General features: G+C 48.7%; 1 pseudogene; it reads right to left on the bottom strand.

Moving 5' to 3' along the window:
• Positions 1-517: 517 nt before the first annotated feature.
• Positions 518-1,595, bottom strand: LOC144765538 (18S ribosomal RNA; annotated as a pseudogene).
• Between the last annotated feature and the right edge of the window lie 9,881 nt (positions 1,596-11,476).

The following is an 11,476-nucleotide window of genomic DNA, read 5'->3' as shown; positions in this document are numbered from 1 at the left end:
AACCAACGGGAGCTTATGATGACCCACACTTACTGGGAATTCCTTGTTCATGGGAAATAATTGCAATCCCAATACCTATCATAATTCATAAACAGGGTTCATCGGCTTGCCTACACCTGTTGGCGAAGAGTAGACACACGCTGATCCATTCAGTATGAGCACATGCAGCCCCGGACATCTAAGGGAATCACATAGACCTGTTATTGCTCAATCTCGTGCGGCTGAAAGCCCCTCGACCCTCTAAGAAGTTGGACGACAGCTGGGGGTGGTGTAACTAGTTAGCATGGAGGAGTCTTGTTCATTATCGGAATTAACCAGACAAATTGCTCCACCAACTAAGATTGGCCATGCACCACCACCAACAGAATCAAGAAAGAACTATCAATGTGTCAATCCTTTCCATGTTCGGGCCGGGTGAGGTTTCTCGTGTTGAATCAAATTAAGCCGCAGCCTTCACTCTTGGTGGTGCCCTTCCGTCAATTCCTTTAAGTTTCAGCTTTCCCCCATCTTGCCCCGGAACCCAAAGACTTTGGTATTCCGAAAGCTGCATAGCGGGGCAATGGAATAACGCCGCTGCATTGCTAGTCGGCATCGATTATGGTCGGAACTACTGTTCGTCTTCGAACCTCCAACTTTCATTTTTGAATAATAAAAACATTCTTGGCAAATGCTTTTGATTTGGTTCATCTTGCGTCAGTCCAAGAATTTCCCCTCTAGCGGCACAATACCAATGCCCCGGCCGTCCCTCTTAATCATGGGCCCAGTTCTGAAAACCAACAAAATAGAACCGGAGTCCTATTCCATTATTCCTAGCTGAAGTATTCAGCGACCGGCCTGCTTTGAACACTCTAATTTTTTCAACGTAAAATCTTCAGACCCCCAGGACACTCAGTTAGGAGCATCAAGGGGGTGCCGAGAGGCAGGGGCTGGGACAGGCAGTAGTTCTCCTCGTGGGGACCGCCAGCTCGATCCTAAGACTTTACTTTAATATACGCTATTGGAGCTGGAATTACTGTGGCTGCTGGCACCAAACTTGCCCTCGAATGGATCCTTGTTAAAGGATTTCAAGTGTACTCATTTTTAATTACAGGGCCTCAAAAGAGTACTGTATTGTTATTTTTCGTCACTACCCCACCGAGTCGGGAGTGGGTAATTTGCGCGCCTGCTGCCTTCCTTGGATGTGGTAGCCATTTCTCAGGCTCCCTCCCAGGAATCTTACCAGTATTCCACGTTACCCATGGTCACCATGGTAGGCACTGAAAGTACCATCAAAAGTTGATAGGGCAGACATCAAAATGTATCGTCGCTGCTACATGGACATGCGATTGGCCCGAGGTTATCTAGAGTCACCAAAGAGGCAGGGCGAGTCCAGATTGGTCTTGGTCTGATACATTCACGCATCGTGGGAGGTCAGCACTCGTCAGCATGTATTAGCTCTCGAATTACCATAGTTATCCATGTAACAGATGGAGCGATCAAAGGAACCATAACTGATTTAATGAGCCATTCACAGTGTCACTGTACCGGCTGTGTGTACTTACACGTGCATGGCTTAATGTTTGAGACAAGCATATGCTACTGGCAGGATCAACCAGGTAGCCGCACCGGCTTAAGGGGGGGCCACGTGCCCATCTCCCCGACCGGACAACCTTCGCGCACCCCTCCCTCTCGGGAGCCTGTTGGGGGAAGGAGCCAGCCCGCCTGGGCACGTGGGCTCACAGGAGGGGTATAGAGAGATGCGGTTGCATGGGCACCGGCGGGCCCAGCTGTCTCCCCCGGGAGGGAGAGGCATGCCGAGCCCCAGCCTGAGCACGACACAGGGGTGCCGGAGCCTGGCGACGGTGGCACCCCCTCAGAACGGTTGTTCTGAGCTGCTATGGAAATGTGCTGGGCGGAGAGGGGTGACAGCATGGTGCACAGGACCTACGGACCAGCCTGGAGGCAGCTTCTGAGGCCCTGGCACCACCCGACCCTTTCTGCTCGGGTCAGAACTCTGGGGGGCACGAGCTGCTGTGTGTGTGGGGGAAGCCGGCTTTGCATCCCTGCCTGCTCCTGAGGTGAGCAGGCTCAGAGGAAAGGCCCATTTGGAAGGGGCCAAGAGGCAGGCACGGACCAGGGCCCTTGAGGACTACGGCAGGTGGGCCCTGGTGTGGCCTTCCCCCATCTCGGAATTGCCAGACCTCACGGAGGTCTGTCTGAGGAGGCTCGGAGGAAAAGGACCATCGGGAAGGGGCTGAGAGGCAGGTGCATACCCAGGCCCCTGGGGGCCCTGGTGGGCAGGCCTGGGTTCTGCCTTCCCCTGTTTCAGAATTGCCGGACCTCATGGATGTCTGACTGACCCTCTCCCTAGTAATCCAGAGGAAAATTACCCCTTGTGACAGAGGGGACTCAAGGCGTGAGTCTACCCAACCTCCTGGAGCCCTCGCTAGGATAGGGAAAGCAAATGAGCCCTCATCAAGACTTCCAGGGAAGCCCAGCCATGTGGTCACCCCAGAGGAAAGCATTGCGTGCCACCAGATGGCTGAGGGGATTGGTGCGACCAGATGGCCGGGCTCAAAAGGGAGGCTATCTAGTTGTTCTGCGCCGCAACAAAAGAGTGAGCAGGCACCGGGGCATGGGAGGCCAGAGGTACGGGGTCCCAGCTGGGCCTCAGCCATGGGGGATGCCTGGGAGAGCCGACGGGCCCTCTGACCTGGGACCCGCAGACACACTGACAAGCAGGCGAAGCGGGGGAGGCCTGCACAGGACTGACAGACCCACGTCCCAGTCCCTTGGCAGAGCGGCAGGCCGGAAGATAGGGCCCAGGGCTGAAGCACCCAACCTGGGGTCCAGCAGGACCCCTGGAACCAGCCGGGGCTCCCGGAGGCACAGGGGAGCCTCCACAGGCCTGGGGGATCCCATCCCATGGAGGGAGCCTGGAGTGGAGAGGCTGCCCTTGCCCGGGCCCTGAGAGCCTCTGAACCCAGCCGAGCAGGGGTGGTTCCTGGACACAGCAGAACCCTGTCACAAGCCTTTGGCAGAGCAGCAGGCTGTGGGACAGGGCCCAGGGCTGGAGCACTCGGCTTTGCTTCCCAGGGTCTCGGAACTCTCGAGGCCTGGACACCCAGGGGAGGACTGCCCAGGACCCATGGAGGCCATTCTGGGCATTTTGCCATGTCCGGAGGCTGGAGGAGGGAGCACTGGACAGTGGGGAGGTGTTGTCCGGGCCCGGCCCAGCCTATCTGGTCCCCGGCTGAGAACCGCAAGCCCGGAAGGGGTGTCCCGTCATACCCTGCTCCTAGTAATCCAGAGGAAGGCTATCCCTCTTTCTGGGAACCCGTTCGCACGAGACTCAGGGGACCCTATCCACTGAATTGCCTGACCTCCTGGAGCCCTGGCTGGGATCAGGGAGGTGAATGAGCCCCCGTCAGGACTTCCACCTCAGACCGACCATCTGGTTGCCCCATTTGAAAGCATTATGTGCGACCAGATGGCTGATGGGATAGGTGCGACAAGATGGCTGGGACCGTAAGGATGCCCACCTGCCCTAGCTGAGCCTTTGCGGATGGGGTCTTGCCTGCCCTTTGGAGGGCTTGGGGGCTTTTCTTCCCAGGGGCTTGGAGACACCTGCTGGGACTCAGCCACGGGGAGCCCTCAGGAGCTTTCAGGGCCCAGATGCCCAGGGGAGGACTGCTAGGATCCATAGAGCCCGTTCCAGGCATTTTGCCATGCCGCGGTCCGGAGGATGGAGGAGAGACGTGTTGCCGGGCCTAGCTCATCTGGTCCCCGGTGGAGAACCACCAGCCCAGGAGGGGTGTCCCGGCATGCCCTGCTCCTAGTAACCCGGAGGAAGGCTACTCCTCTTCCTACGAACCAGTGCGCACTGCGAGACTCAAGGGACCTAGGCGCGGACGCACCTGATCTCCTGGAGCCCTGGCTGAGATTGGGGAGGCAAATGAGCCCCCATAGTGACTTCCACCCCGGCCCGGCCATCTGGTCGCCCAATTGGAAAGCATTGCGTGCAACCAGATGGCCAAGGGGATAGGTGTGACCAGATGGCCGGACCGAAAGGACTCCCATCTACCCGCCCGAGCCTTGGCAGGAGGGCTCTCACCTGCCCTTGCAGGGCTTTGGGGCTCTACTTCCTGGGGTCTCAGACACCCCGGCTGGGCCTCAAGCACGGGGAGGCCCGCAGGAGCTCTTGGGGCCAGGACTCCGGGTGAGGACTGACCAGGGACCGACAGAGCCCGTCCCAGGCACTTTGCCACCCGGTGGACCGGTGGAGGGAGCCCCGGATGCCTGGGAAGGTGTTGTCTGGGCCCAGCCCATCTGGTCCCCGGCTGAGAACCACCAGCTCGGGAGGGGTGTCCAGGCGTACCCTGCCCCTAGTAATCCAGAGGAAGGCTACCCCTCTTTCTGGGAACCCATGCACAGTGAGAGACTTAGAGGACCCTAGGCGTGTACGTGCCTAACCTCCTGGAGCCCTGGCTGGGATCGGGGAGGTGAATGAGCCCCCATCGGGACTTCCAGGCCAGCCTGGCCATCTGGTCACCCCATTGGAAAGCATTGCGTGTGACCAGGTGGCCAAGGGGATAGGTGTGACCAGATGGCCGGGACCAAAAGGACTCCCATCGGCCCACCCCCAGCCTTCACGGTTGGGCTCCCGCCTGCCCTTGCAGGGCTTGGGGTCTCTGCTTCGCCGGGGGCTAGGGGACACCGGCTGGGTCTCAGGCTCAGGGAGGACCGCCGGAGCTCTCGTGCCCGGATGCCCGAGGAGGACTTCCCATCTCGGCACTTTCACATGCCTTGGACAGGAAGAGTGAGCCCCCGGACGGAGGGAAGGTGTTGATCGGGCATAGCCCATCTGGTCCCTGGCGTGGAACCGCCAGCCTGAGAGGGGTGTTCTGGCATTCCCTGCCCCTAGTAATCTGGAGGAAACCCACCCCTCTTTTTGGGAGCCTATGTGCACCGAGTGATGGAGGGGACCTACGGTGCAGAGGCATCCGACCTTCTGGAGCCCTGGCTGGGATCGGGGAGGCAAATGAGCACTCATCTGGACTTCCAGGGCAGCCCGCCCATCTGGTCACCCCACTGGAAAGCATTGCGTGCAACCGATGGCCGAGGGGATAGGTGCGACCAGATGGCCAGGACCAAAAGGACGCCCATATGCCCGCCTTGAGCCTTTGCGGGAGGGCTCCCACTCGTCTTCACAGGGCTCGGGGGCATATGGGCGTCCTTTTGGTCCTGGCCATCTGGTCGCACCTATCCCCTCGGCCATCGGGTTGCACGCAATGCTTTCCAATGGGCTTTCCCCAGGGCTTTGGAAACCCCAGCTGGGCCTCAGGCACGGGGAGGCCCGCAGTAGCTCCCGGCACCTGGATTGCCGGGGGAGGACTGCCTGGGACCAATGGAGTCCGTCCCAGGCACTTTGCCATGCCGCGGGCCGGAGGAGTGAGCCCCGGATCGTGGGGAATCACATGTAGCAGAATTGATTTGGTCCTATCTCTGCACTGCACATTGTACCACAAAGTTTTCACCTTTTGTTTTACTAAAAGGCAGGAAACCCAGAAAAGAACGATCACTTTCATGGACAAAATCTTCTGAAACCAGTTTGTATGAGGTTAAAATCCATAAGTTAGCCAAACAAAATTGTAACAACTCCAAAAACACTGTTTCTGATAATCAACCTGTATTGCAAGCAGGTGACAAGGTCCAAATCAGATTTAATTTTACATGTAAAAAAGGCCAATCTAAATATTCTGATACTTTTATTATTCAGAGGGTTGGTAAGACATTGGTTCTTTTAAACAATGGCTCTTGGTGGAGTATGTCTGACATTGCCAAAGTTAATGTATCCAATGTTAAAACATCTTTGTGTTTTTCCAATCCAGATTTCTCTAGTGACTCAGTGATTTTGGAATAAGGAATAGAGTCAGAACGTTCACAATTCTTAAATGTTGATGATGTAATCTCTTATTCCCGTTCATCTTCTTCCAGACCAATCAGTACCAAGAGGCAGATCTTGTTACCTAAAAGATTTAAAGAGTTGTATTATATTAATTGTATTACATTATTTTGTCACTTTTGTTGTATCTTTTTGTATTCTATTGCCATGACAGCATGCTTACTGTTTCTGTACTGCCTTATCTGTATCCTTTTGAAAATGTTGTCATCGTTTCACATTCTAAGAGCAGTTCTATTCAGTTACCCTGCTGCTCTACAGAAGGTGGATGCTCCATTAAACTACTCTTCAACTTTATTACTACTACAGTTGGGTCAGCTGGGGAACCCACCCCCGGCTGCCAAGGCCAGCTTTCCTCCAGAGTAGCACCATCCTTGCTGCCATGGAAGCAAGCAGATTTTCTCCCCGCCTTCTTGCACAGACCTCGGGCCCTGGCCCACCTTGACGTACTTCTTCACGTTCTATGTTTCAGAAAAAGTCAAAGGTAACAAACCTGTAAAAGGCCATAACTAAGGCCCCTCTGGGCCAATCTCCATGATCCTGGGCCATTTGCTCCTGGTAGGGAGCTCTAGGCACCAAGAGCAGTCTCACCATGCCTCCTGGCCTAACATGAGCTGTTTCTTGCAGGGAGCTGCTTCCATTGGCTCCCTTCATCAGCTTTACCCCTGGTCTTTTTCTCTGAGTGTAGAAGTCCAGGGCTTATACCACACTGGTCCTCAGAGGGTGTAAGGTAGAAAGTGATCCAAAAAGAAAACGTCTGGGCATATTCTATGGACATAACCCATTTTTCCGGCACATAGGCACTGGACAGCACTTATGAGAACTTGTGAGAACTAGACAATGCAAATAATCTTTATCTTCTTGCACTCGACAGGGAGTTATGATGATAAACAACTCTAGCTTTTGCTGATGCTCTTGTTGCAATATCAAAACAAACCTATGTATTGCAGTCGCTCACTAATTCAGACAATCACATACAGGTATCTTTACGTGTAAAGCACTATAACGTTTACTCAAACTAAGTTCTCTAGGTAGAAAAAGACCTGAAATCAATAAATACACACAATTGACCCATCTTCACTGCTTCCCTATTAACTGTCAATTGACTTCCGGCCCATTTTACAATAATTTCCTATGAGTAGGTATACCTTACTCTGGGGGTACTTGTGGATTACCCCTGAATCCATTCACCAAGAGTACGTGCTTTCAGCAAAATCATTATCAGTACCCCTGACTTACTACTTGAATTCATATGAAAGTCAGGAGTATGCTATGAATACATTGACTACATGACCTTTGCAAATCAGGCACCTTGTGCTTTTCTTCATTATGTTGGATTTACTGCTTCCCGACTCTGTCTTCTGTATCCAGTGCTGTAACATAAAATGAAGGGGGTACTTCTGCAGGATGTGAAGAGGGCCCCCTTAGTCTTCCAGAGCTTCATAGACTTTAGGCTGAATGGTGGCCCCTTGAAGGATAAAGGGACCTCTGTATGGCGGGATCCCCCTACACCGTAGTGGAGGCAGGGGTGTGCGTTACGCCCCTCTCTGTATCATTCCAGTGGTGTAAAAAAAGCCCTCATGGTGAGGAGGGACCCCCGAGCTCCGGGGGCCCCCTACGGCACTGGCCGGTCCCTGACCTAAGAGCTCTGGACTCTGGGGTCCCCCTCTGTCACTGGCAGGTCCCTGGGAGAGCTCAAGACTGGATCCAGAGAGTGGGCCACTGCATGTACTATGCAGGAGTAATCCCCTCAAGTTTCCTTATGCCTCTGTATCTTTCATCCCTCTACTCACCACAGTGCATGTGCAATTTCGTAGTTTCCTGGAAATATTTCAGCCTCGAGCCAGAGCTCTGCAAGTGACATTTAGATGAAAGTAGTTTGGTTAGAGAGGTTTCCAAAAAGTACAACATTTAAAAATGTGCGTGTTGTTCACTGTTATATGGCCATATGTGTCTTCATGTAAAATCCAATTTTTGTTTGGTAAATGAAAAAGACATTTCACCTTACAATCTGTCACTTTTACAAAGTGTTTCTTGTAAAAGATCAGCAATAACACATGCTATGTGCGCAAAGCTAATAAAACTTCAGTGTAAAGTTTTCATTTTAACAGATCATCTTCTCCATCTGTTCATTTAACGGTAGTAGTGAGTACAAATTTCCAACAAAGAAAGTAGATGTGAAGATTCATTACATTCAACAACCAGCTAAAGTTAGATATTCTCCTGTCATATATGGAAGCTCACCTTTCAAGTACTGTTAGTTATACATGTATATTTTTAAAAGATGTTGACATATTTTGCGAAGGGATATCTAAAATGTATATGTTAAAGCAGGTCTAAAATATGACTCTTAATAGTTTGCATTAAAGAATTACTTGTGCAGGAGTGAGTGGTTTTTTTAATGTTTGAAAAGCTTTGTTTGAAAGATAGTAAGAATTACAAAAGATCAGCAACAGATTAAACATAATAAAACAGAAACATAACAGAAGAATTGGCTAGTGCAGGGATAAAAAATTAAAGCTATTTAAAATGATTATGGGAGGAAAGACCTATGGAATCAGAGAGACTTCCAGAGAAGAGAAGAGGAATGGAATGGGGAATAGAAAGATTAAACATCCTAGAAATACAGGACCAAACTTTCTTCCAAAAGGTAGAAACCGAGGGACAAAGGAAAAAAGATATTTGAGATCAGCATCAGAAGAACCACAGAACCAACAGTTGGAGACAGTGGAGTGGGAAAATCTAGCACTAGAAACAGGGGTGAGATAAAGTTTCTGGTAAAGAAAAAACATAGATTGAGTAAGAGAGGCAGATTGAGAGATTTTGAGAGAATGGGACCAGAGTTTGCCCCAAAATGGTATGATCCATTCGCATCCCAGGTCAGATTCCCAAGAAAGTTCCAGTTTGTTTTTTGCACGTTCCAAATTGGGAGCTGAGAAGTATTTATAGATGAGAGCAACTTTGTGTAAAGAAAGAAGGATCTGAAGAAGAGAATTTTGAACTACAGGAACAGATGAAGGGGAAGAGAGTAGTAAGTATCCAGAATGACCGCCATAAGAGTAGTGAATTTCTGCAAGAAGGATCGAGGAGATTGAAATAGGGCTTGGAACTGGAGAAAGGAGCATGAAGAAAGCCCATCAAAAAGTTATTTTTTACCCAAATGATACCCTTTAATCTCCAAATTTTCCCAAAAATAGTTCTCTTGTTAATGAGAATAAGGGAATCGTGCCATATTGAAGATTCTAAAAAAGATTCTCTAGAAATGGGATTAGATTGCATCAAGGGTTTTAAAAGGGAGCAAGTGTTCTTAAACAAGGGAAGAGAAGTAAAAATTGTTTTGGCCCAAAAAAACATAACTCCCTTTAGAGAGAAGGGTAATGATAAAGTTTGTTCAATGGACAGCCAGAGGGGAGTAAAGGAGGAAGGTTCGGAAAGGAGCCACTTTGAGGCCTGATGAAGGGAGAATGACTTATGATATAGACAAAAGTCATGAAAGTTCACACCTCCAATAGACTTTGGTGGGGGAAGAGATGATAAGGAAATCTTAGCTTTTTTGTTCTTCCAAAGAAACTTAGAAAGACAAGAGTCGATTTGCTTAAAATAATAGGTGGGAATATGGACGGGGAGCATATATCAATATAGAGGTGATCAGCATTTTGATTGAGTCTAACCGACCCCACAAAGGGAGAAAAAGGGGGCTCCAAGAGGAAAGTAAGTTGTCAATTCTGGATATAACAGCAGTCATATTTAATTTGATGGAAGTAGCGACAGAATTGGAAAACCACATACCTAAATCTTTGATTTTGAACGATTCTATGTAAAACCAGTGGAAGAAAGAGAGTGAGGTAGACAAAATTTAGTAAGGGGGAGAATTTCAGTTTTATCTGAATTAATTTTATAAACAGACACAAGGGAGAAGGAAGGAAATGTATGCAGTAAAGGGGGAAAAGGCGTTTCGGGCGCATAAATAAAAAGTAGAATTTCATCCGCATAAGTGGAAAGTTTTAAATGATGATCCCCATAGGAAAAACCTTAGATGGAATCATTATTACAAATTGAGAACAGGAAAGGTTTAAGGTCCAAGATAAAGAGGAGAGGAGAAAAAGGGCAACCTTGGCGGATTCCGTGTTGAAGAGAAAAAAAAGATGGGATACAACCATTAACTATCACCGAGGCTCTAGGGTCGGAGTATAGTAATGAGATAAGAGAGATTAATGTGAGACCAAACCATGCCACTTCAAAGATGAAAAAAAAAAGGACCAATCAACTTTGTCAAAAGCTTTTACAGCATCGACAGAAATGGCTGCTAAAGAATCGGAAAGAGAGGGGATTTTGTTTAAGACAATAAGGAAAAGTTGAGAATTATCTGAAGTCAATCTACACCTGACAAAGCCACACTGCTCCTTACCAATCAAATGGGGCATAAGGGGGTCTAAGCGTGAAGCAAGTGTTTTGGCAAATAGTTTATAATCAACATTGACCCATGAAATCGGGTGATAATTTTTACAAAACATAGGATCCCGACCCTCTTTATGTATAAGGCAAATTGTGGCTTTCTGAAAAGTGCCTTCTGTCTTACCAGTTAGAAAAAATGAATGGAAAAGATTAAAGAGCTTAGGAAGTAATACGTTAGAAAAGTGGAGGTAAATTCAACAGAGAATCCAACTGGGCCAGGAGTCTTACCTTTCCTTAAAGTATGTGAGGCAGTGGATAATTCATTAAGGGATGAATCTGCTTCAAGGTCGGAAATATTAAGGAGAGAATTAGACTATGTTAGAAGTTTATTAAGGTATGTTTGGATAACGGAAGAGGAGGGAGGAGATTCTGGGGTATAAAGGTCCTTAGAGAAGAGTTTAAATTCTTGAGAATATCCTGGTCTTTGTGTATGAGAAAGCCAACTGAAGAGTGAATAGATTCAATTAAAGTACGGTCTTTGCATGTTTTAAGGTAATTAGCTAATAGTTTACCCGCTTATTACGACCGCTATAGTAGTGAGCGCTACTACGAAGGAGAATTGAGGATGCATTATCGGTCGTAGTCTTATTGAGTGCTAATTTGGCACGTATCAAGTCTGTTGGGATTGTGTCCATTTATGTTCTAAGTCCTTGATATGTGCTAAAGTGGCTTTTTGTTGTTGAAGGAAACATTTCTTTTTTTAATACAAAATCTTTAATAAAGCCTCTTGCAGCGGCTTCAAAGGAGTCCCATATTATATGGGGGGAAGTATTTGGGTCACAGTTGAGGTCAAACAATTCCCTTGCAAGGCCTAAGGCAAATGTTATGTGTAAGATGTTTTTATGCCTAAGGAAATGCTAAGTACAGTATTTCGCCAATAGTTACTGGTTGTGTTTTACATGTACTACTAGTGCTTTCTAAAGATACTGACAGTGGCCTGATTGGCCCTGTCATGTGTATATAATTCCCTGGAAATATTCTCTATTGCCAGTTGGTACCGTGTATATGTGTGATTATAATTCTAATGTGTTTTAGATAATGCAAAGGCTATTTTTTATATAACCTTGTGTGGAGTTTCTT

The sequence above is a fragment of the Lissotriton helveticus genome, chromosome 6 (assembly GCF_964261635.1).
Source record: "Lissotriton helveticus chromosome 6, aLisHel1.1, whole genome shotgun sequence".
NCBI classification, from domain to species: domain Eukaryota; kingdom Metazoa; phylum Chordata; class Amphibia; order Caudata; family Salamandridae; genus Lissotriton; species Lissotriton helveticus.
The sequence above is the reverse complement of the archived record's forward strand: the minus strand, read 5'-3'. Positions and strand labels throughout refer to the sequence as shown.